Source organism: Giraffa tippelskirchi, chromosome 1 (assembly GCF_054371585.1).
Source record: "Giraffa tippelskirchi isolate mGirTip1 chromosome 1, T2T-mGirTip1v1.2.pri, whole genome shotgun sequence".
Classification (NCBI taxonomy): Eukaryota; Metazoa; Chordata; class Mammalia; order Artiodactyla; family Giraffidae; genus Giraffa; species Giraffa tippelskirchi.
The window spans coordinates 91,607,887-91,635,562 of record NC_137275.1 but is presented as its reverse complement, the minus strand read 5'-3'; the positions used below and the strand labels follow the sequence as shown (position 1 = coordinate 91,635,562).

At 37.4% G+C, this 27,676-nt stretch overlaps 1 protein-coding gene across 9 annotated transcripts in view; it reads left to right on the top strand.

The window, feature by feature from the left end:
• The window catches only part of DKK2 (dickkopf Wnt signaling pathway inhibitor 2), a 610,668-nt gene that overhangs the window by 446,852 nt on the left and 136,140 nt on the right, over positions 1 to 27,676 (top strand). The gene's annotated exons all lie outside the window — the stretch shown is intronic.

The following is a 27,676-nucleotide window of genomic DNA, read 5'->3' as shown; positions in this document are numbered from 1 at the left end:
AGTGACAGACTTTATTTTCTTTGGGCTCCAAAATCACTGCAAATGGAGACTGTAGCCATGAAATTAAAAGACGCTAGCTCCTTGGAAGAAAAGCTGTGACCAATCTAGACAGCATATTACAAAGCAGAGACATTACTTTGCCAACAAAGGTCTATCTAGTGAAGGCTTATGGTTTTTCCAGCAGTCATATGTGGATGTGTGAGTTGGACTATTAAGAAAGCTGGAGCACCAAAGAATTGATGTTTTTGAACCGTGGTGTTGGAGAAGACTCTTGAAAGTCCTTTGAACTGCAAGAAGATCCAAGCAGTCCATCCTAAAGAAAATCAGTCCTGAATATTCGTTGGAAGGTGTGATGTTGAAGCCGAAACTCCAATACTTTGGCCGCCTAATGCTGAGCACTGACTCTCTAGAAAAGACCCTGATGCTGGGAAAGATGATTGAAAGTGAGCAGATAAAGGGAGGACAGAGGATGAGATGGTCGGATGGCATCACCAACTCGATGGACATGAATTTGAGTAAGCTCCGGGAATTTGTGATGGACGGGGAAGCCTGGTGTGCTGCAGTCCATGGGGTCACAAAGCATTAGACACGACTGAGTGGCTCAACTGAACTGAACTGACCGGGGGTCTCATTACCACTTAAATGTCTGTCTTTTTGATCAGACATGTTTTCTTATTTTCTAACCATTTTTTTTCCCCTGCAGTATTGATCGTTTCCCCGTATTCTCTTTGGGTTGTTTATTTATAAGAGTATGGTTTTGAATGAGGGGTATCCATCATTTTATATTATTGTATTGTTATCCCTCTAGTTTGTCTTGTTTTAATGTTTAGAAATTATAATAATAAATAAGTTGATAAATATTTTCCTGGTAGTAAAAAATTTCTGTAAAGGTTTATTAAAGGATTTTCATTTGTTCTTCACTAAAAAGGCAGGAGAGGCAGGCTAGTGCCAGACATTTGCATCCAAATCTTGGCATTGTTTCTTAGGTACTTCAGGCCCTAAGGGAGTTTCTGTAATCCCAGGCTCACCTCTCACCTCTTTCCTCCTCATACTCTGTGCTCTGACATTCCCTTCTCTTTGGTAAATTTTCACTGGCCTTGAGGCTTTTTTGCATTGTACAATTCCTTTCCTTGACTCTTCCCCTTAAGATTCTTTAGGTCTTCAAGTAAATGTGCTTTTTGATCTGATGTTTGTGGCAAGTACTATAAATTGGCTCTCTCCAAAACCATCTCCAAACACCTTCACATTTGCCTTCCTTTAGAACAGGAGTTATTGAAGTCAAGAAGCCTTTTCTAAAGATTTGTTAGAAATTCAAATTCTTAGACCCCTCTGGAAATTTCCCTAATCAGCTCTGAGGGTGGGGCCAGTGATTAGCATTTAATTAAGCGTTCCAGGTGATTTTTTTTTTAAAAATTGAGATTCTGATGCAAAGAAAGATTTTTTTTTTTTAATTGAGATTCGAATGCAAACAAAGATTGAAGGCAGAAGGGGATGACAGAGGATGAGATGGTTGGATGGCATCATCAACTCGATGGACATGAGTTTGAGCAAGCTCCAGGAGTTGGTGATGGACAGGGAAGCTTGGTGTGCTGCAGTCCATGGGGTCTCAAAGAGTTGGACATGACTGAGCAACTGAACTGACTGATGCAAACTATGGTTCCAGAACCTTAAATACTGTGCAAAGTGGAATACTAGTACCACCCTCCTCCCACACCTGGTGTAAAAGGCTTCACATCTGCAAAGGTAGATAATAAGGGGAACTTGACCATTATAGCTCAGGCTCCAGAAAGAAAAAAACTAGTCTCTCTTGATAGGGCTCACCTATGACTCTTCCACAAATGGGCTAGGTGGTTTTAATTTCCTCTACAATCTTAAAATTAACATTAATAAACCACCTCACCCCAGCCTCCCTTGATGCTTAAAGTGGCCATATAAATAAGTTCAGGATAAAGAGAATTAGTAAACTCAGCTACTGAGGGATCTAAGAAAATTTTTTGTAGCTAGGGTGGCCTTTTGCTCTTCTCCCTTCTTGCTGTCTAGAATATTTATGAAATACATGGAGGTGCAGCAACCACTTTGCAACCAAGAGGTGATACACCTAAGAATGAAAAGCCAACACACTAAGAATGGCAAGATGGGGAGAAAGAATCTGGGGTACTTGATAAATTTGTTAAGTAGCTGAACTAGTTAGAAGAAATCAACTTCTTTCCTTTTGTTGTTTAATTTCCTACAAGAAAATATAAATACATGTATAATTTTTAATTTTAAAAAGTTTTAAAGGTGGCACAGTGGTAAAGAATCTGCCTGCCAATGCAGGAGACGCAAGAGACACAAGTTCGATCCCTGGATCAGGAAGATCTTCTGGAGTAGGAAATGACAATCCACTCTAGTATTCTTATCTGGAAAATTCCATGGACAGAGGAGCCTGGCTGGCTACAGTCCATGGGATTGCAAAGAGTTGTATATAACGGAGTACACAAAATATAAATGCAAGTCTGTTTACAATCAGATTCTCTAGTAATTTCTCTGAAAAAGCCTTTATCTATAATACACTTGGACTTGTTCAATAAGGTACAAAATGCCTTTTTAAAATGTTGGTTATAAAAGCAAAATGAGAACTGTAGCAAGAGAGCTAAGTGGGAGTGTAGGCTGTAGCTTTCAGGAATGAGAGTTGGAGACAAGCTGCTAGTTTGCCAGCCAGGGGCTGAGGTTTTAACAGCCATTCGGGGAATGTAGATAAGGCCTACCTACATACCTGGGGATTCAAACTGAGATGCCAGTGTTAAGTTGGGTAAGGGTGACATACAAAGAAAACCTTCAAACCTGCAAGGGTAGATAACAAGGAAACTTGATCATCATAGGTTAGGCTCTGTAAAGAAAAAAAAAAACAGTCTCTCTCATAGTTCTCATCTATGTTGTTTTTTGTTGTTCAGTTGCTCAGTCTTGTCTGATGCTTTGAGACCCCATGGAGGGCAGGCATACCAGGCTTTCCTGTCCTGCACTATCCTGGAGTTTGCTTAAACTCCTGTCCATTGACTTGGTGATGCCATCCAACCATCTCATCCTCTCTTGCCCCCTTCTCCTCCTGCCTTCAGTCTTTCCCAGCATCAGGGTCTTTTCCAGTGAGTCAGCTCTTTGCATCAGGTGACCAAAGTATTGGAGTTTCAGCTTCAGTATCAGGCCTCCCAATGAATATTCAGGGTTGATTTCCATTAGGATTGACTAGTTTGATCTCCTTGCAGTCCAAGGGACTCTCAAGAGTCTTCAGCACTACAGTTTGAAAGCATCAGTTCTTCAATGCTCAGCCTTCTTTATGGTCCAACTCTCACATCCATACATGACTACTGGAAAAACCATAGCTTTGATGTCTCTGCTTTTTAATATGCTATCTAGGTTTCTCGTGTCTCTGCTTTTTAATACACTGCCTAGGTTTCTCATAGCCTTTCTTCCAAGGAGCAAACATCTTTTAGTTTCATGGCTGCAGTTACTGTCCACAGTGACTTTGGAGCCCAAGAAAATAATCTTTCTCATCTATGACTCTTCCACAAATGGGTTAGGTTTTTTAATTTCTTGTACAATCTTGATATTAACATAGAAGAACACCTATGTTACTTACACCTTTGAAGCACCTGGCTAAGCAAAACCAACACTTCCCTGGATGGATACACTCTCAAGTAGGCCAGGTAGTTCCTCCAAAGATGAAGTCCCACAGACGATAAGGTCACAATCTAAAATTATAGTGAACACAAGAACACAATTCACGACAAAACAGCCAAAAACACAAAGTAAAGAAATAGACCACTCTATAGAATTAAAAGATAGAGGATATGAGATAACATACTTAAATGATTAAAGATTAAAATAAGAAAATCTGTGATTTCGATTTGCTGGTAGCAATGGAAGAGGTGAGAAGTTGCTGATTTCTGGTTGTATTTTGAAGGTAGAAGGCAGGATTTGTTAGTGACTTGGGTTTTAGATGTGAGAGAAAGGAGACTAGATTTTGGGTATGGCTTTTGGTCTGAGTGAATGGAATGACAGATATTAAGAAAAAAAGAGTTACTGCAGGTAAAGAGGATAAAATTATTTCTTCATTAAGATATAAATATTCTTAAGTTAAATATTCATAAGAATCTTTCAGTTTATGAAGAAATTGACCAAATTACAAGGAATTGTTGACAAACTCACCATCAGAGTGGGAAAATCTTAACGAACCTCCCACAGTAATGGAGAGAGCAAAGACAAAGAAGTGAAAATATAATTAATTTCAATAGCACATTAAAAATGTTCATTTAATAGACATATGTTAAATTCCTATACTCAATAATTAGTGAATACACATTTTATACACCCATATGGTATTTGGAAGCATTGAACTCAAAGTGTGCAATAGCGTCACCAAATATTAAAAAATCAGTATCATCAAGCTTACATTTTCTGACCACAATTCAGTATACTTCAGGTATTAACAACAAAACATATTACTATTTACCCTGTCCCCCATTTATTTAGACATTCTCAAACATTTCTAAATGATTTGTGGATCAAAAATTAATAAAAATGAGAACAGATTTATGACAGTTATAATAACATTTTATTTATAAAAATCTGTGAACTGCAATTAGATTAGTGTTTGAGAATTTGTAACATCAAAACCTAATATTGTAAAATGCAAATTTTATCGTCATCACATCTGTTGACCCCATGTGAATTATTACTGGGAATGCTGTATAGGGTATGACCTAGTGCTGAGAACTTCCATGTTAATATAGGTAGTAATGCTTTATTGTATACACAGGTGACCCTTGAACATTACAGGGGTTAGGGTCACTGACCCTCATGTAGTCAAAATCTGAGCATAGATAACTTTACCAGGGGCCCTCCATATCCTGAGCTCTGTATCTGCAAATTCAGCCAACCAGATTGTATAGTACTGAGGTATGTATTTAGTGAGAAAAATCTGTATATAAGTGGGCAAGCACAGTTCCAAACCTGTGTTATTCAAGGGTCAGATGGTGGCTCAGTGGTAAAGAACCCGCCTGCCGATGCAGGAGACACATGTTAGATCCATGGGTTGGGAAGATCCCCTGGAGAAGGAAATGGCAACCCACTCTAGTATTCTTGCCTGGAAAATCCCATATAGAGAGGATCCTGGTGGACTACAGTCCAAAGTGTCACAAAAGAGTCAGACCCAACTTAGCGACTAAACAACACCATGGTCCCATTGATGTGTATTATAAAAAGAACCCTTTTATATATGAGGATCATGCCAATTTCTAAGCTTTCCATCAATATTCACACTGGTACCAGGTTAAGTTTTCTAAGTACAATGCTCCATCTGTCTGAAACACCTTGCTCCCTTGATCCTCCTGGAAAATCTTCACGTGTTCTGACCTCCTGTCATAGTAATCCTTCCTCTGATTGTGATCTTTGGCTTCTCTCTCCACTTATCATACTCCCTTGTCTATAAAGTGTCTGAGTATTGTATGTATATCTACTATTTTACATTTGCAATTGTACTGTAGTGATTTTTATATATCTCTTTCTTCTGTTGGCCTAAACATTTTGAGACTAAACACTATAGCTTAATCAGCATTAGCATAGTGCCGCCATGTAGGATGTACTGAATGAATAGGTATAGACTCCAGCAAAGGGAGCTCATAAATCCCTCCAAATTATTTCTTCATTCATAAAGTAAAATGGATGATCCTTAAGTTATCTACTCTGATGTTGCATTAATTGTAAATCTGTATCACCACACCAGTCATTTACTTCTCTCAAGCATCATCAGAAAAAGATTTAAGGAAATAGGGAAAGACACACGCAGTTGGAGGAAGGGGAGGGCGAGGGAGGGAAAGAGAGAGAGCAAGAGAGAAAAATCCATGTATTTGTAGTTTAATATTTAAGTGCAAGTAATGTTAACAGAAGTTCAGAAAGGGAGGACAGGAGAGATGTGGAACATTTATGTTTAGAAAGTGTGGGAAATAAGGTCAATTCAGGAAAGATTTTGGTAAGAATCTGTGTAGAGAGGAGAGGCGGAAGACTGACAGGGAAGCCAAGGGAAGGAGTGGATCTCACCAAGAGGAGGAACAACAGTATCAGTGAAGCAGAGCAGTTAATATGAGAATAGAGAGGAGAGCAAATGCTTGGCTACATGTTAAATAAGAGGTACAGTTTGTACTGGGCAGAGTGAAATCATAAGATCTTCATGGTTAAATGTATTAGAACTGTTACAGTGATTTAAGATGATTTAAAAGGCAGCATAAGCTTTTGAAAACTTTTAAGAATTTATTTCTTAAGCATTTTCAAAATCTTTATTCGAAGTGCTGCTGCTGCTGCTGCTAAGTCGCTCCAGTAGTGTCCGACTCTGTGCAACCCCATAGACGGCAGCCCTCCAGGCTCCACCGTCCCTGGGATTCTCCAAACAAGAACACTGGAGTGGGTTGCCATTTCCTTCTCCATTTATTCAAAGTGAAAAGGTCTTTGAATGTAAAATTTTCATACATTTTGTCATAATTACTAAATATCTACATAACTTCATATATTCTCCTTTTGTTTATTCAGGATAAATCTCCATTCTCTTTGGAGAGAATAAACTCAATAAATGTTATATTACTTCAAAAGTATCAAATATACTTTCAGGATATACTCACTAACTTTATATGCTTCACTCCAAACACTAAATTCTGATAGTTGATGGTTTCATTGTATCAGAGTGAAAGTCAGGGTGGGCTTAAGAAAAAAAAGTGAAACACTCAGAATGAACATTTGCTGTTGATTATAAGAATGTGTCAGATATGTGTGTGGGGAAGGGGGAGGGTGAACGGTGGTGGGTAGTTGCATGATCTATTAATAAGAAACAGTTTAATGCAGGAGATCACTAAAGCATGGCTAATTTTGAAGCCAAAACCCACACATTCTTAACTTTCCCTCCAGCTTTAGAACCACTTTCCACACACTCAGTACAGGAACTGGTACATTATTCTTTGAAAGCAAAGCCAGTGTTTAGAAAATCTGAAATTGAGCTAACAGCACAGCATATAGAAGTCACACAGGATGTTATTTTAAGCTGTAATGCAGAAATGTCAGTTCATTTGATATCTTTATTTGTTACATGTGGGCTTGAAGAAAGCATGTTATATACATTTTTGCTTTACAGATACTCTGTTACAGGGTAAATTCAAGTGTCAGGAAATTTTGAGATCCGTCAAAGAGACAGAATCTTTATGGAACAGCTTTTGGAGAAAAGAACCTACAGTGATTTATCTCATCCCTTCCCCTAGAAGAATGTATATTTAAAAATATCACTCAGGAGTCATTCAGGAAGGATGTCCAGCTGGGTGAATCACATAAATGTAATGGTTATGCAATTTAAGCAGCTAGCTCATATTCTATCAACATGCTCCCTCTCCATTGCACATAAGTCAAAGACTTAAATACACAACTGGATCCAAAGACAGGGTTGTGCAATATCCAGAGGTAATGAACATGATGTTTAATTGGATGCACTTGACTAATGCTTGTGCTATTTTACAGACACTCCAATCCAAATATCTCACCACATCCTATATTTACGTTTTCTCTTTTTGCTTCATTACCAGCTTTATGTGATTACTTCAGAATATTAAATCAGATGGTCAATTGGTGACCTTCTACTACTTGATTAGCTGCTGTAAAAGGGAAAAATGAAATGTAAATTTTAAAATCAATGACACATGCTTTGATGTCCTAACAGCCTGAAGATTATACATTTCTGTTTTGTATAAAATGTACAAATAGGATAAGGTTGAAATTTTCTGTATCTCTGTACTATAGATAAGAAGAAAATTATTTTGGATGTAACAGTAAATAAAGCAATCTTTGGCAATTTTTGTTGAATTGCTTCTAAAGGAAAAACAGGAAAGTTATTTCTCTTTAACAAGTATGTAAGAAGAGTAAAATACGGAGTGAGAAAGGACCTTACTTGTATTGGTAGAAAAAATTAGAAATGAATGTCTGTAAGCTAGAGCTGTATCTATATACATTACATAGATATATAGCTGTAGGGATAGAGAAACTACAGTTCGGTGAAGGCTCTACCAATGGGTGATAGTGGTTTTGCATCTTGTCAGAGGTCTGTGTGTGAGTCGCCAGAGCACATTGGCAATAATGTACTACAATGTCTGTCTACTCCAATTTTACTGAAAGAATTCACCTATAAGTATAGATAATTAAAAAATATGTGATGAGATATTTTAAATATTGTGCAATTGTTTAAAACTTTATTACCTTTCATAAAATATTTTTTTTTAAATTTATTTATTTTTGGCTGCACTAGATCTTTGTTGCTGCACATGGGCTTTTCTCTAGTTGCAGCAAGTAGGAGCTACTCTTTTTTGCTGTGTATGGGCTTCTCCTTGTGGTGGCTTCTCTTATTGTGGAACAGACTCTTCATGAGCTTCAGTAGTTGTGGCACATGGACTTAGTTGCTCCAGGGCATGTAGGATCTTTCCGGACCAGGGATCAAACCCATGTCCCCTGCATTGACAGGCAGATTCTTAACCACTGGGCCACCAGAGGCAGCCCCAACAAAATATTTTGATAGGACCACAGCTCTTTCTTAGAAGAGTGAAAACAAGCAGAAACAATATTTAATGTGGAAAGATTTTATAACTATGTATATTCAAAAAAGTAAAGCAAGCCTCTTTTTAAAATAATTGTATTGGTTTAAAATATGTGAAACTAAAGATACTGAATAAATTTTAATAAAAAATGTATTTAAAGCAGCTTATGTAGGAGAGGAGGGTATTGTATACTCCCACAGGTACATGTTGCAAAAAAAAAAAAGAGAGCGAGAGTGATTAGGTACCAATCAAGAACAGTTTTGCTGAAAACTATTAATTTCCTTACAGGTTTTCATTGTTGTTTTACATTTCTATGTTTTTACTTATATCCAATTATCATTTCTTAGTTTTCTGAATGTTCAACTTTAAGCCAACTTTTTCACTCTCCTCTTTCACTTTCGTCAAGAGGCTCTTTGTTCTTCTTCACTTTCTGCCATAAGGGCTATGGTTTTTCCAGTGGTCATGTATGGATGTGAGAGTTGGACGGTGAAGAAAGCTGAGTGCCGAAGAATTGATGCTTTTGAACTGTGGTGTTGGAGAAGACTCTTGAGAGTCCTTGGACTGCAAGGAGATCCAACCATTCCATCCTAAAGGAGATCAGTCCTGGGTGTTCATTGGAAGGACTGATGTTGAAGCTAAAACTCCAATACTTTGGCCACCTCATGCGAAGGGTTGACTCATTGGAAAAGACCCTAATGCTGGGAAGGATTGGGGGCAGGAGGAGAAGGGGACGACAGAGGATGAGATGGTTGGATGGCATCACTGACTCGATGGACATGGGTTTGGGTAAACTTCAGGAGTTGGTGATGGACAGGGAGGCCTGGCGTGCTGCAATTCATGGGGTCGCAAAGAGTCGGACACGACTGAGCAACTGAACTGAACTGAATTATCATTTGTGGTGAAATAGATGGTATTTTATAATGATTTAAATAATGATAGGCTGTACAAATCACTGTCAAAAATGTCCAAAAGGTATTTTTGACAGTGGATACATATTTTATCCAAGAATCTGAGTCGCTCTTGTCTTTAAAATGATTGTATTTATTCATTTATTTAATCATCCAAAAAAATCTGTGTGTTATGATCTTTATCTACTAAGCACTGTTTAGGCATAAGAGTTAGAATATTCACTAATTCAGGTACAGTTGACCCTTGAACGCTGACCCAGTGCACGGTAGACATCCACACGTAACTTCACAGTTGGCCGTCCGTGTCTGTAGTTCCACACCCTTGGGTTCAACTGAGGCTCATGTAGTACTGTGGTACTTGATGAAAAAAAATCTGCACAGAAATGAACCCTCGAAGTTCAAACCTGTGTTGTTCAAGGGTCAGGTAAGTTTCTGTCAGTCATTGTCCTGGGATTCACGTTCTGATAGGAGTGATAGGGCTGTTTTGAAGAGAATGAAAAGGAGAGTCTTCTAGGGACATGGTATCCCTCCTTCTATGGACCAACTCATTCTTATCTTTAAGTACGCCTTATCTTTTATGGGTTTTTTTTTTTTTTTTGGTTTATTTTACTCTATTTTCTCTACTTCAATGTGTTATGGTTCTCTTGCACTATTCTAATTTCCAAACTAGTTTCCTTGTTTTCTTCCAAACCATGCTGCATAATATGGCCAGACTGGACGTTTCAAGATATTTTTGTTCAAGTTGTTCCTCTATGTAAATCTTTTCAATGGTATCTCTGTTTTTAGAATGAAGTGCTAATTCCATAAAATAGCCTGCATGATATGGCTTCTGACAGCATCTTCTTCCTCACCTCCCATCACACTTCACCTCTTACCTTGTGCCTCCATCTGCCTTGCTCTTCTGTAGGTCACACTAGCAGAGCAAGCTCATTCCTACTCTTCTCACGTGGTCCCCGTTGCTTGGAATGCCCTACCGCCACTCCAGCACTTTTCTTTAACCTGATTTGATGCTATCCATCTTATCCTAACTTCAATATTACTTTATCAAGGAGAACTTCACTAACATTCCCAGTTTGTTTATCCTTACTTTCTCTCAAAGTGTCCTGAAGTGTCTCTTCCCACCTTGAGGTATCCTGAAGCTTCCCATGATAGTTATCTAAATTGCAGATTTATTGTTTGCTTGTTCAAGTCTTTAATAATGAAACTGAAACTTTAGCAAAGTCTAAGACTGTGTCTTCTTGCTTATTTTTGCATTTTCTGGCACAAGGTGACTGATTACTTATTTTTGAATAAATAAATGAATGAGTACTGCTGCTTTCACTAGGAATTTGGATGTTAGAAAAATTCCCTTACCCTCCTCTTCAGGTTATCACAATTCACCATTTACTACATGAGTTTGGACATTAGCCTCAGCTTTAAACTGTAGCTAGCAGAGAAACTGACTAAGAACTTTAATTATTTCAAACCAAAATATGACAAAATATTCATTCATTTAATCATCCAAAAAAAGTGTGTTTTATGACTTTTATCTACTAAGCACTGTTTAGGCATAGGGGTTAGGGTATTCACTATTTCTCTTATGGTAAAATAATGTGATTATATGATTTTATAGTTGAAATGTACCATCAGTTACTTTGGGTACATTATTTATGGCCATCTGTAATTTTGTGTTCAATAGCGGAAGCTTGGGCATGTTAGTCAATCTCTCTTTGACTTGATTTTCTTATTTTTAAGTTTGACTATATGCTTGATCATCTACCTAAACTCTTTAAAGACATTCTTGGACTATAGTACATATTCAATAAATTACAGAAGTTCTTTAATATTTTTTATTAATATTTAAGTCAGATATAGCAGCTATACCTGAGGGCTGCATATATATAGCAACTACACCTAAAAGCTGCACATATATATTGAAAAGCCTGTTAATAAGAGCATCCATTGCCAGCATGCTCACTATAGCTAACCTAAGAGCAAACTATGCCATATGAAGGGACCCAGAACAGACTTTGGTATATAGCAGGTATGAAATACATGTTTGTTGAATGAATTAATAATAGCATGATAATAAATAATTAATAATAGTAATTATAATACTACAGATCTTTCATTTCTTGGGTATATAGGAAAATGGAAGTAGCTTCAAAACTCAAGGGTTAATTTAGCAAAGTTAGGGTATTTTAAAATCTTACATCTCCATTGTTCATTGTTCAGTCATTAAGTCATGTCTGATCCTTTGCGACACTACCGACTGCATCATGCCAGGTTTCCCTGTCCTTCACCATCTCCCTGAGTTTGCTCAAATTCATGTCCATTGAGTCATTGATGCCATCCAACCATCTCATCCTCTGTTGTCCCTTTCTCTTCCTGCCTTCAATCTTTCCTACCGTCAGAGTCTTTTCCAATGAGTTGGCTCTTTGCATCAGGGGGCGAAAGTATTGGAGTTTCAGCTTCAGCATCAGACCTTCCAATGAATATCCAGGGTTGATTTCCTTTAGGGTTGACTGGTTTGATCGCCTTGCAGTACAAGAGACTCTCAAGAGTCTTCTCCAACACCACAATTCAAAAGCATTGATTCTTTGGCACTCAACCTTCATTATGGTTTAACTCTCACGTCCACACTTGACTACTGGAAAAACCATAGCTTAGACTAGACAGACCTTTGTCAGCAAAGTGATGTCATAGCTTTTCTTCCTAGGATCAAGAGTTTTTTAATTCTTTGGCTGTAGTCACTTTCTGCAGTGATTTTGGAACCCAAGAAAATAAAATTTGTCACTGTTTCCAATTTTTCCCCATCTATTTCCCATGAAATGGTGGATGCCATGATCTTAGTTTTTTGAATGTTGAGTTTTAAGCCATCTTTTTCACTCTTTTCTTTCATGCTTAAGAGGCTCTTCAGGTCCTCTTTGCTTTCTGCCTTTAGAGTTGTATTATCTGCATATCTGAGGTTGTTGATATTTCTCTCAGCAATCTTGATTCCAGATTGTGAGTCATCCACCCTGGCAGAGAACCCCAGGAACAGTACATCTCCATGTTGGTTGATACATTTTTTAAATATTATTTTGGATTTTAAGTGTAATATCTGTATTATTAAACATTTAAATTAAAATTGATAAAGAAGTTTTAATATGAAGCAATATGAATTATTTTCATATTGAATTAATTAAAAAAAAAATCTCTTTAATGCTTCCTAGTTGTGGTGGAATCCCTCTCATGAGGTTTTAATTCCTATGTTACTATTTCTGACCATGGATCTTGTTTCTAATTTTCTTATTTTGGAGATTTAAAAAAGAGTATAGGTATCGTCTATGGCAAATATCCCAGGAATGGTAATAAACATAAATATTTAAGGTTTACTTGAGTTAGTTGGCATTCTTGGTGTATCTCATGAAGAAGTAACTCTGTTTCTGACTTCTGCTGGGGCAGATTCAAGTAAGTATTGCTTAATATTGGCTTCCTTAATAAAGTTATTGAACTCATGATACAGCTTCTGCTTCCCTGAATTGATCTTACAAGTATAAAGCAGATGAAAGGTAAGCCCCTGCTTCTACTATAATCAAGTCATGGAGTGTACTACTAAGAACATATTTTCTTCTAATGAATTAGTTGCATGGTCATGTTGAATGGAAGTTCTGTGGGGTGTCTGAGCTCTGGTCAAAAACAAGGGAAGCCACAAGTGACATCCTAGACCTGTACAGTTAAGGTGACAATGCAAGAGGCAACCCGACTTTCCCATTCACCTTTGTGTGGAAGCAAAGAGGATTCATATAACCAAACATAGCTAAGCAAAGGCATTAACATCACACATTCATAAGAGGTATAGCTGGAACTGATCCTGGGATAGAGCCTTGAGATAGAAAGGGTAGACTGGGAATGGGTATTACTGGTGCTATTTCCATCTGTATTCACTGCATGCCCTTCACCTCCAGAAAATAAAACATTCTTTCTTGTATAAAAAATAAAAGGAAAGAAAACTTTGTGGTCAATTTTTAAGTGCTATGAGCTGAAATGCTTGTATCTCCAAAATTCTTATGTTGAAAGCATAATTCCCAGTGTGATGGTATTTGTAAGTAGGGGACTTTGGAAAGTAATTGAAGTGAAGTCAAGTGAAGTCCCTCAGTCGTGTCCGACTCTTTGCGACCCCATGGACTGTAGCCTATCAGACTCCTCCATCCGTGGGATTTTCCAGGCAAGAGCACTGGAGTGGGTTGCCATTTCCTTCTCCAGGGATATTCCCCACCCAGGAATCGAACCCAGGTCTCCTGCATTGTAGGCAAACACTTTTACCATCTGAGCCACCAGGGAAGCCTGGAAAGTAATTAGTGCTCTTCTAAGAGAGGAGGTGACATGAAATTTCTATGTCTTCATGTGCACGCCAAGGAAAGGCTGTATGAGGACAAAACCAAGAAGGTGGCTCTTGAACTTGACCAAACTAGCAGTCTGATCTCTGACTTCTGGCCTGCCGAATCTTGAGAAATAAATGTTTGTTGTTTTAACAGCCACCCAGTCTACGGTAATTTTTTATAGCAGTCCAAACTGACTAAAACAGTAAGTTCCTAGATCTTCGAGGGTAACTGTCTTTCAAATCAAGTAACTTTCTTGGGACCCTTTCTGAAAACTGCCTTGGTTGAACTAATGAAAATGTTAGATTGGAAGCATGTAAACCCAAAGAACATTGCAGAAGTCTAAGTGTACACTGAGGTGCAGAGTTAGAGGTAGTGCAAATCAGATTTCTTACTCCTACACAAGATCTACAGTGGACTTCTAAGCGCCATAGCGGTACAGCACAGTCATCAGCTGGAGCTTACCAGACAGGAAATAAAATTGTTACAAAAAAGCAGAGGATTTGGAATCAGACCTGCCAACCTTCTTTACCACTAACAATTTTATGTTGAGTTAAGACAATCTAAGTCAAAGGTCAAAGAGCATATCATGGACATTGGTGGGAAGAGTCATGTTTTATAAGATAATTTATCACTTTGTAAAATGTTTAACCAAGGATCCTTGGTAAAGACAATGTAAACATATACAATTAAAAATAGTTAACCTCTTAGTAATAAATTCACTGTCTATTGTGAGATTGTTACTCTTTTGCAAAACCATCCATCTCTCTGTAAAATTAAGAACACAGTAACTCCAGACCAACAAATTTCAAATTCTTTTCCATGAAATTCTGGAATTTGAGCAATAATTTGAAGAGGTTTGTTGAAATACAGTGTGGCCAAGAAAGGCATGCTTTAACACCACCACTTTGGGGACTTGATGCTGACAATGAAAGTACATGAAGGATAGCAAATAAAACTGTCTGTTCTGGTTTGGAGAATTTGGATCTGTGTTAGGGAAACAGTTTCTGATTTATGATAGATATTTGGAGAAGAGATAGTCTGTCAAAATAAACGTATCTCCCTTTTTCTTGAGAGGAAGCAAGCTGTTTTATGGATTTCCTTGGAATCCTTAAAAATAGTAGGGAGGGAAATGTTTCCATTATTCACAGAATGATTTAGTTTTGCAGATGGAGCAGGGGAAAGCATTTGTACTGGTACAGGTAGAGCTGGGACGTTCCACACCATGGTGGATATTGAGCTCTTTAAGGATGAATCACATCAACAGCTTACATCCCCTACGTCCAAGAACTCTGGGCTTCCTCAATCAAAGGGTTTGGCATGACTTAAGTCACACATGGATTCTGAAATTTAGGAAAGTCAGACACGGTAGGGAGGAGGATGCAGCACAGGGTGACCCAACTATTGGTGGATGCGCGTGCTTGCTGTCTTCCTGTGTATAAAAGAGGCAGAATTAACACTTCAAATTCTTTGGTCACCTTGCTTCAGACTGTTTAATCTACCTGAGAAGTCCTCCATATTTTCTTTTCTCCCATCCTCAAATTTAGCCTTATAGTTTTGTGAAGCTTCTGAAGACTGGTAATTCTGGAGTTCAAATCCTAATGTCAATTGGGTATTATTTACTTGCAAGGAAGTGATAAAGACCAAATGGAAAAATGTATATGCAGCCCTCAGTGAAGTGCCTGGCATGCAATAGGTACTTCATCAATGATTTTTGTTGTTGTTCAGTTGCTAAGTCATGTCTGACTCCTTGTGACCTCATCAATGATAGCTTTACTAAAGAATACTAGCACTGGCATCTATATTCTTTGAACCAGTGACATAACAATATTATCCCCAAATGGTTTTTCCTGTATTGTGTCCTTGGAGGCTATTTCCAGTACACAGTGGAAGAGCATGCATTAGGTCTTTGATTCTGAAAACGAATTTTGAATATCTAAAGACATATAGGTCATGCCCTGACCATCTCTGGAGTAGGACAGCTTACATAAACAACTTTCACTCTACTAGAAACAAATGTGCAAGATAAATTTATGGATGGTATTTGGCAGATTTAGATCCTTTTGGAAGATATGGAGGAAAATAATGCTTCATAATTATTGTAAATTCAATTTAAAATTGATTTAAAAGACTTTCTCTTTGGTTATTATGGTTGTTTAAGTTCTGGCCCTTCTCCTCTAATTGCCATGATTTCTGGCCCCTTGTACTCCTTTATTTCTTGCCAAAAAATAAAATCAAACCCTGCTGTGATGATCCTTCTTCATTTTTCCAAACAAGCATTGTCTTTTCAGGAATACAGAGAGTGAAGCAGGGGAAAGTGAACCTCTGGTTGAACTGTTTAGCTCAGAATTCCCCTCCTCTGGGAAATTTTCTTCTATACTTTCCTTCCCTCGAATCTCTATAGAAGTAATTATTCATAATTATTAATTTTTCTCTGCTACCTCTGCGCTTTGCACATATTGTTAATCTTTGACTTCACTGTACTGTAACTTATTTCTTTGCATATCTGCCTCCCTTCTGAGACTGTGGGACATTTGAGAGTAAAGACTATGCTGTAAACATCTTTGCATCCTGACTTGCTGCTTGACTATATATGTGGCAAGTATTTACTGAACTGAATTATTGAGTTCCTGAGTCGTTAAGTGAACACATAGTGAAAACATCCATTTTCACAACAATGATGACTATGTGAATAAGTCATGGTTTTGAAAAAGTTCTCTTTGTAACATGTTTATATTTTCTACTTGTAACAGTTAGGGTTGTTGTTATGCTTTTTATCTCTAAACTCTTGGCAGTGAATTACTGCTGCTTCACATTGCAGTTTCAAACTTGGTGAAAATTTTTCTGCCTGTTCTCCTTTTGTGATGAATGTTTTCCTGTTGTGCGTGTGTAAGGTATTTACTTTTCCTGTAATGACAAATTTTGTCAAACTATATAGTGCCTCTCTACCTACACTGTTATATAAATATCCTAGATTTAATTGTCCCTAAGGAACTAGCCTGAATTTAAAAGATTTATTTTGTCTCTGTTGTTCTTCTGATGAATAAATTCAGCAGATACAGAAAGGCTGTTCTTTGGAATGTTGTGTACAATGTTTTTGTTTAACTACTTCAATTTTTTTTGAAAAGATAAAGGTGAGAATATATAAATTAATAACTGAATTTTGCTTCTCTCTCTTCCTTATTTTCAACATTTATTCTTTAAAATTTTACTTTATAAACTTCCAAAAGTAACTGCATTAGAATATTAATACTGTTTTCCTTATACTCATGAGAGAGAAAAAGCAATATATATATGTGTGTGTATATATATATATATATACATAAATTTATATGATAAATGGTATGACTGTATATTGACAACAGTAAAATAATTTTCTGTATATAGTTTGGGCAAAAGGGAAGAAATTCAATCATTATACAAAACTAAATTATTCTTTGCATAATAGCAAACAAGTGAGATAAATACTTTATTTTTAGTGTATTTAAAATTATACTTAAAATGATCTCCGCATCCTGTTATATTACAGGACTTAAAGGGACAGTTGTGCTAGTTGTTTTAAAGATGAAATTAAGTTACTTGTCCAGGGTCACACACCTAGTTCATAGCAGAATTTGCCTGACTTGCAGACCAAGCTCCTATTATTTTTAGGCAGATGAATCAGAAAGATGTATTAGACCATGAACTGTCAATCCATTTCAGTTATTTCATTATTAACCATGACAGTTACATAACAGGCTATGCTTTAGTGCCCAGTTTTTATTAATTTTCATTGCAAGGCCTTCTAGAAATACACAGAAAATTACTGCTTAGTGTTTGTTCCTTCTTTCATTACACATGTGTTAAGCACCATCGGTGTGCTTCATGGGGCTAGGCATTGAGGATATGAGTGGCAGAAAGTATCTCTCCCTGAGCAGGCATGACTGCAGAAGAAGAGCCGCCCCTGTGAACACATATTTTGAATATTAAAAATCCTTAATACTTGATGAAGAGTATGTTTGATCAAGGATGGGTGATATTCCTGGAGTTGTCCAGGTTTAAGGGGATAAAACTTTCAGAGGAGCAAAACTGGGCAACCCTGAAACTGTGAAATAAATCGAGGGCGTGGCACTCTTGTCCTCTCCTGAGACACTGTTTTCCTGGAATTGCTGCTTTACAAGCTCCTCTCATTTGTCCCCAGTCCATGCTGAGCTCTACCCACTCAGGAATCCTGCCAGGCACGCTTGCAGCTCAGTGTCTTTTTTGTTCCTCTGGCCTCTGTCACCGTCCTCTGGTTCACTATTACCTGTTCTTTCCTTAAATCTCAGGTCAGATATCATCTCTGCTTGGAAGCATTTTTTGTTCCCTCCTCCAAAAGCTGAGCTTATTACTCAGTCATGTGAAATGCCATATCTAGTTGAAGAGGCCACTATTATAAAATACTCATACTTCGTTTTCTTGTGATTTTGCACTTTATTAATTAACAAATCCGAACACTTTTCTAATACTACAAACAACATGTGGCTCTCATTAGGAAAAATTTGTCTTCTTCCTCAGAAATTAGATTGTAACAATTTAAACTATTCTTGTTTTGTTTCTAATAGTGATTATTTAAATATTCACCTCATAGTATGGAGAGATGGGTTGATAAGAGTTTATGCCAGAGCTTTCTCAATTTTTTGACTTGTCATTACAGGGGTGAGTCAGCTCCTGTCTCTCCATGTGGGCTCTGGGAACCTTGATCTTTGTGTCACTGAGGAGATTAAGTGAGCAAAAGACTGCAGATAGATAGAATATGTGCTTTAAGGAATAAAAGTTTTGAAGTTCCTGTCAGTTCAGTTCAGTCGCTCAGTCGTGTCCGACTCTTTGCAACCCCATGAACTGCAGCACGCCAGGCCTCCCTGTCCATCACCAACTCCCAGAGTTTACCCAAACCCATGTCCATTGAGTTGGTGATGCCATCCAACCATCTCATTCATCCTCTGTTGTCCCCTTCTCCTCCTGCCTTCAGTCTTTCCCAGCATCAGGCTCTTTTCAAATGAGTCAGCTCTTCGCATGAGGTGGCCAAAGTATTGGAGTTTCAGCTTCAACATCAGTCCTTCCAATGAACACCCAGGACCAATCACCTTTAGGATGGACTGGTTGGGTCTCCTTGCAGTCCAAGGGACTCTCAAGTGTCTTCTCCAACACCACAGTTCAAAAGCATCAATTCTTCTGCGCTCAGCTTTCTTTATAGTCCAACTCTCACATCTATACATGACCACTAGAAAAACCATAGCCTTGACTAGACGGACCTTTGTTGACAAAGTAATGTCTCTGCTTTTTGATATGCTGTCTAGGTTGGTCATAACTTTTCTTCCAAGGAGTAAGCATCTTTTAATTTCATGGCTGCAATCACCATCTGCAGTGATTTTGGAGCCCAGAAAAATAAAGTCTGACACTGTTTCCACTGTTTCCCCATCTATTTGCCATGAAGTGATGGGACTGAATGCCTTGATCTTGGTTTTCTGAATGTGGAGCTTTAAGCCAACTTTTTCACTCTTCTCTTTCACTTTCATCAAGAGGCTCTTTAGTTCTTCTTCACTTTCTGCCATAAGGGTGGTGTCATCTGCATATCTGAGGTTATTGATATTTCTCCCAGCAGTTCCTTTAATCAATCTTTTTCTTAATTTTTTTTCTGTATTTAAACATAAGCATAATTTCATGTCCAGATTGCTTCATTAATGAAAAATCATCAAATCACCTTTATAAGCTTGAAATATCAAGCAGTGGAGAAACGCTAGACAGTTACAGCAAGTATTGTACATTTTCTATTTTATATTATTTATATTGTTGATTGTTAATATGTCATTTGCTTCTTTCATCTTCTGAACTAATATCGTTTGCTCAATTGCCTCATCAGTACTCCTTTTAGTAGAGATTATTTCAATATGTCACATTTCAGAAAAAATATCAGATCTCTGAGAGCTTAAATTTTTTACTTTAGTTTCCTCCAAAATTGCTTTGCATATTAGGTCATAAAGATTCCCTAAAACTAAATCAGATGCATTTGATTTTGTATGGTTACAATTTCTTTGCTTTAGATAAATATTATCTATAGCTATATGAATATGTTTTAAATTATTTTATGATGTCTTGAGAAATTAGGTCGGTTGTAACATCAGAAACAATTTTGAATTTTTTAATTGATCTTGTAGGTTAGTCATTGATTTTTTTTTTCATTTCCTCCTCAACTTTCCAGTGAAACCAACATCACTAAACAATTATCAGAATGAATGTAATGTCTGGGTTTTTAAAATTTTTCTTTTGTTCAGAAAAATACTTATACCACACATTAATGAATGCTATAGAGGTAATACTATTGATTTTCAACTTTCTAAAACATAATGGACAGAATAATTTCAAACATGTCTAAAGAATCTTCTAACTTATGTATATTTTAATTTATTCTTAATAGAAACCAAAGTGCTCTGTATAGAATACAAACCATGCAATAGTACCCTTAAAGTATGAATTAATGATTCAAATCATTTTTATTTATTTTGTAAGGCTATCTCTTATAATTTTAATGTGTTCCCCTAGTGAGAAAGAATGTAAATATTCTTGTGGTAATCAAGAGTATTTATATATTACTCTCTGCAGTATAAAAATTAATCCCTGCCTCCCTCCTCATATGCTTTCTGAAAAGTACCTGTCCCCGCTGGACGCTTCCACTATGGGAAGTGGTGAAGCCAGGTAGATTCTTTGTACAAGATGACCCTGCCCCCAAAGGGAACCAAGCAGATTTTCTTAACCAGGAATTTGGAATTTAGAAAAATCAAACTGAGTGAATCATCTAGCTAAGAAAAACTGAGTCCCAAGGTAACAAAGAGATATTACTGGAAGTTGGCTCTACAAAAAAAAAAAAAAAAAAGCCAAATCCAGTTATAAAGAGAAGACTGCAACAAGTAAGCAAAGAAGTGTGGTTTTCAGGAAAGAAAAAGAAAAAAAAACAGCGGAATTAAGCATCAGCACAAAGGTAGGCAAGAACAAGAAGCAGGGAGTCTGATGAAAAGCAGAGGGTTCTCAGTTCTCAGGTCTAGGCCCGTGCGATCAAGCTGAATTGCGCTTCTGTGTCTTATCCTCAGGTGCCATCAAATTTCTTCTCTCATGTGCTTCAAATTTTCTATGCAAACTTGGGTAAATTTTTGTTTATTGCAACCTAATGATCCTGAAACTGAAAGGTTAGTTGCTCAGTCATGTCTGACTCCGTGTGACCCCGTGGACTGTAGCCTGCCAGGCTCCTCTGTCCATGGAATTTTCCAGGCAAGAATACTGGCGTGGGTAGCTTTTCCCTTCTCCAGGGGATCTTCCCAACCTAGGGATCAAAACCTGGGACTTCTGTGTTACAGGCAGATTCTTTACCATCTGAGCCACCAGGGAAGCCCTTAATAATACTAAGAGGTATTTAAAAATCAAAACGTATTTATAAATTTAATAATACATAAGAGGTATTATAAATCAAAAGAATTTAAGAGATTCTCCTTACAGTTCCATTTCATATAAAATTACCAGATCCAAAGTATGGAATAATAAAATACATTTCAATCTGAAAAAGAACTTTTTAATCTTAAGGTATATTTCCATATTAGAAAACCATAAGCAATTTTGGTATCTATCACATAAGATGATAGTTCTCTAGTAAATTCTCAAACATCTTCTTGGCCCTAGTTAAACCTGAACTCTAACTTGTGCTAAGCTTAAACTTAATGGAAAATATACTTATTTGCTCAAGTAACAAATGTCCTCTATTTGTTTCTAGACTGGAAAATTTTAACTGTTTATTCCAAATTCAGTGTATTTTTTTATAAGGCTCTTTTGACCTGAGTGGCAAAATCCCCTACCTTGAAATAACTTAGACAAAAATGAAAGTTTATTGGTTCTCATAACAGATTCTCTTACATTAGACTTCAGATTTGGCTCAAACCCTAACTAGTAATCTTTCTCTGTCTCTTGACTCAGTTTTCCCTTTGAAGAGCCTTCTTTCTTGAGTAGGTGCTTTCCTATCTTAGGTAGGTAAGTAGGTTTAGTCACTCAGTCATGTCCAACTGCTGCAACCCCATGGCCTGTAGCCCTCCAGTCTCCTCTGTCCATGGGATTTCACAGACAAGAACACTAGAGTGGGTTACCATTTCCTTCTCCAGGGGATCTTCCTGTCACAAGGATCAAATCCAGGTTTCCTGTATTGCAGGCAGACTCTTTACTGACTGAGCCACCAGGGAAGCCCTCCGCTATCTTACCTCCTGCAAATTAGGAAATCTTGGCAGGAGAACTTCTCATTCCACTGTTTCCAGCAAATGCCTGACCCTGCTGCTAAGAATCAGCTTCTATGGCCAAAGAGAATGCTCTGAGTTGCAAGGTCTGGGTCCTGTGTCCACTCTGAAATCACATGAAGTAAGAGTAGGGCAATGAGGAGTGGATAATTTCACCAAGAAAAACAAAGATGCTTTTACTATGAGAAGGATAGGTGGTGCTGGGAGGCATAAGCAAAGATATCCCCTATATCTACCCAATGTATTTTGCATTTTTGTAGTTATTCTGACTGCATGCCCACCGCAGTTATTACAGCTTTGTTCTTGTCAGTTGTGGTCTGTTAACCTACACGTTCTTATGCAGTGTGTGTGTGTTAGTAGCTCAGTCATGTCTGACTCTTTGCGACCCCATGGACTGTAGCCTGCCAGGTGCCTCTGTCTATGGAATTCTCCAGGCAAGAATACTGCAGTGGGTTGCCATTCCCTTCTCCAGGGATTTTCATGACCCACTGCTCAAACCCACATCTCCTGCATTGTAGGCAGATTCTTTACTGTCTGAGCCACCACTAATAGTGCATTATCTTCCACATAAGTGAAAGTCACTCAGTCAAGTCCGACTCTGCAACACCATGGCCTATACAGTCCATGGAATTCCTCAGGTCAGAATACTGGAGTGGGTAGCCTTTCCCTTCTCCAGAGGATCTTCTACCAATTCAAAAATCATTCATCAAGTGACAGTCTTAGGAGCTAAGACCTTTTATGTAATATGATTCAAAGAGTGCCTAGATATTTCCTCTTTTTCCCAAGCATTCCCTCCTACTACCCAACATAGAGATGTACTTTTTTGTATCCTTGGGGTCTTAAAGTTTTCCAGTTTAATTTAAACACAAGTATCCCCTTAAAGCAGCAGTATCTTAAGGCACTCAGAGTTGGTACTCTAGCAGGGATTAGCTTATGGCTAGTGATAAAACAGTTTTCTGAGGGACAGTGTCTAAAGGAGATGGAATAGTAGATGATTTTTGTTGGCACAGCATCAAAGATTTACTTGGTCTAACTTCACAGTTTTCTTATGGTTATTCCAGCTCTAAGTCATCTTTTATATTTCTTCAACTCCAGTGAAAAAATACAGATAAATTATATTGTATATAAGAGAAGAAAGTTACAGAAAGATTTATTATTCATAGATGCTTTAAAAAAAAAAAGAAGGGACTTCAAGTGCCAAACCACAAGGAAGACAAGACATGATAGCTATCCATCAGTGCTTGTGGAATAAAATCCTATGTCAAAATAATGTTGTTATCTCTGCAAGTTTTTCTGGTAAGAAAAATTCATTGAATAACAGATGTTGAGATCATGAAAAACATTATTAAATTCAAGTACAAAGCAATAATGTTTTATTGAATTAAACTGCAGAAGATTTAGTTAAGTCTTTTAACATTTAGTACCTTTTCCCTGCCAGGCATTAATCTAGGTGTTTGGGCTACAGTGATATGTAAACAGACTGATATCCTCACTCTCATAGAGCTTACATGTTAGTAAAGGACATACACATTATGCACTGATTATTATCCACAAAATAAATAAGTAAAATATGTAGAATAGAGATGTATAAATGCCATGGCAAAAATGAACCATAGAATAAGTTAACAGAAATAAGGTAGGCTATGTGGCATTGTATGTGTGTGCTCAGTTGCTCAGTCATGTCAGAGTCTTTGCGACCCCATGAACTGTAGCCCGCCAGGCTCCTCTGTTCATGAAATTTCCTAGGCAGGGTAGATTTGATTGGGAAGATGACATTTGGGCACAGACTTGAACCTCTGAGGGAATGAGCTGTAGGATGTTGGCAGGAAGCAATTGTGGGCAGAGGGATCAGCCAGTGAGAAGTTCCTGGTGAGAATGTGTCTGTAGGACTCAGGACTAGCAATGAGGCTGGTGTGCTAGGAGTGAATGACCAAGGAGAGTTGGAGGAGATGAGAACACAGAGGATTTTATTATATTGTTACTATTGTTCAGTTGCTCAGTCATGTCCGACTCTTTGCGACTCCATGAACTGCAACATGCCAGGCTTCCCTATCCTTCACTATCTCTTGGAGTTTGCTCAGACTGATGTCCATTGAGTTTATGATGCCATCCAACCTGCTTTAGTACAAATTAGTTGTATCCTCTAAAGTTCTAAACGTTTAGCTATTACATTTTAAATGTATTTTTCTTTGTAATTATGATTAGATTAGCAAGTTCTGTATGGTCTCCTTTGGTTTGATGTTAGCTTTACCTGTTTTAAGCTTCCTCAATTTGTAATCTCATTTTTTAAATGAATGTGAGCTAACAACCACCACCACCACGTATGTTAGAAGAGCACTCATAAAAATGTGTTGTTTCGGTAGGGCCAAAGGGTAGGAAGCTGCCATATGTCACTGTTCGCCGCAGCAGACTGGATGGTGATGAAAAGGACATAGCCTTGCTGCAAAATACACCTAAATGTGGATGACTGCAAACAATCTCCCTCTAGCGTCCAAGGAAGAAAATATGCAGAACTTGCTCCACTGGAATTTGCTGGAAATGCAGCTTAAGTGAAGTTGAGATAAAGTTTAGTTTAGACATGACCACTGATGCGCTGGTCAACTATGGGCCAAGTATTGACCAGAATCTTAAATATATGAAAAGGTCTGATGACACTATTGTGAAGTAACTTCGTTGCTGATTAAATTTATCTGAGATTAGTCTGGCAATTGGCAATTGTAATTCATATGTGATCATTTCATAAGTATTTGTTAATATGAAACCCAGTGGATGGAGCTAAAGAATTTGGGGAAAAAATTACAAAACCAGAAAATCAGAGTCCCTACTCTTGATAACTATGATATATTTTGAATTTTCTGTCGTGAGTATGTATTCCCAGCCCTGCCTTTGCTGCTAAATGACACAATTTATGGCTTCTTTCTTCCAGGGAATGTGAATGCTTAGAGAATAGCAATTTATTTAGTGTTAGCCCAAGTAAACACAAGAGAGCAGGTCTGTAAAAGGAAGTAAAATATTACATCCCCAAAATGAGTCTTATGCTTTTGGTTGTTTCTTTTAATAGTTAAGAATTGATAATTTTTTAATTGATAAAATTTTAAATGTTTTACTAATTGTTTTGAAGTCAAAATTTTTCCTCTTTAGGTCTTGGGTTCTTGCTCAGTATTTCCTGGATATTGACAGTTATAAAATTTATTTTTCTATCCATTTAAGTATTATGTGAATATACGTATATCTTAACATTTGCATAAGCAAAACAAAAATGCAAGTTCATATATAAAAAATTAAATAAATATATATATAATAAAAAGCACCCTTTAGCAGCCTATTTCCCTCAGTCCTACATTCTTTCCCATGGTGAAACCAACCTATTAGGTGTATGAGTTTTATTTAAATGTTCAGTTTTTGTGCACATACAAACACAAACTGTTTTTCTTCATTTTGCATTTCTCATTTATCTATATAACTTGGAGATATCTGTGTGTAATAACTATTCACTTATCTCTACCATTTTATCGCTATATCTATTTACCTACTTATCCATCCATCCATTTAACTATCTGATCTCATTTTTAACATCCTCACATAAGCTTATCAGTCATCTCCACCTCTTTCATCAATCATCTCCATTTCTTTCTGCTCACCTGCATCAATCTCTCTCCCCAAAGACTGACTTTCCTTTTTGGCCACAAGACATAAAATATCATCAACTGGTTCTGAGTTTGCATCTTATATCAAGAACACACATAGAATCAGACTATTATTTTTAATGCTGATTCCCAGTTTCACAGGGAAGGAAGGGGCTCACTAGCCTTATTAGCTCAGATGTGACACCAAATGGAAATACCATGTGGCCAGAGGCAGATGGTGTTGTGGCAACATGACTGCCAGAAATCTTGTTCTGCAGCTGAATGACAAATGTTACATGATATTACTTCTATGTGGGATCTACAAAATAATACAAGTGAATCTAGATACAAAACAGAAACAGACTCACAGGCATGGAAAACAAACTTACTGTTACCAAAGAGGAGAAGGACGGGGGAAGGACAAATTGGGCGCTTGAGATTAACAGATACAAACTACTGTACATAACATAGATTAGTAATAAAGATTTACTCTGTGGGATAGGGAATTATATTTAATATCTTGTAATAACCTATAATGGAAAAGAATCTGAAAAAAATTTTAATGAATCATTTTACTGTATACCTGAAACTAACACAATATTGTAAATCAACTATAATTTAATAAAAAAAATTCACATACCATATAATACAAAAAAGGAACTGCAGATGAGAGTCTGTTTCAGTGAAATTGGTTCTCTGAGAAAGAGATGAGTGTCTAGGCATGCAGTTCACTCAGGGTCCACTTATCGGTTGTTGTTGTGTTGTGCTTAGTCATGTCTGACCCTTTGTGATCCCATGGAGCCTACCAGACTCCTCTGTCCATGGAATTTTTTCAGGCAAGAATACTGGAGCAATGGAATATTACTTAGCCATAAAAAGGAACACATTTGAGTCAGTTCTAGTGAGGTGGGTGAACCTAGAACCTATGAACCTAGAACCTATTATACAGATTAAAGTTAGAAAGAGAGAAACAAATATCATACATTAATACATGTATATGAAATCTAGAAAAATGGTACTGATGAACCTGTTTGTAGGGCAGCAAGAGAGATCCGGGCATACAGAACAGACTTCTGAACATGGCCAGGGAAGTAGAGAGAGGGACGAATTAAGAGAGTAGCTTTGAAACATGTATATTACCCTATGTAAAACAGACAGCCAGTAGGAGCTTGTTGTATGACCCAGGGAGCTCAACTTGCTGCTCTGTGACAATCTAGGGGGATGGAATGGAGTGGGAGGTGGGAGGGAGCCTCCAGAGGGAGGGGGCGTATGTATACCTGTGGCTGATTCATGCTGATGTATGGCAGAAACAAACAAAACATTGTAAAGCAATTATCCTCCAATTAAAAGTAAACAAATTAAACAAACAAACAAACACTGGAGTGGGTTGCCAACCCAGGAATTGAACCCACGTTTCTTACACCTCTTGCACTGGCAGGGGATCCTTCACCACTGCGCCACCTAGAAAGCCCCCACCACTTTTGGGTTATGTCCTCTTAAAAAATTTAATTCAGTTGTAAAACTTACCTCTCAAAGGTAAACTCTAGTATCAATAGCATTATTTTGCATATTTGTATAGGAATTATCTTCTACAACTATTTCTAGGATAGTCTTTTATTCTTCTCTAGCTTCTAAACCTGCATTACAATTATGCATTCTGTACTACAAAATGCAATGCTTTGGGATCTGAGTACATTCTTCCTCCCCCCACCCCCAAACTAAACCAGAAAGCGTAGTCCGAGATGTTGTTACTGAAACAAAAACTATCATTGAAATTGGATGTCACCTAAAAAAAAAAATAGTCAAAACATGCTTGTTTTCGATATATCTCCTCGTAAGAAATGTAAATGGATAGTGGCACTGGAGCCAACTTGCCATGGCAGAATTTAGATGAGATTAATTCCTCAT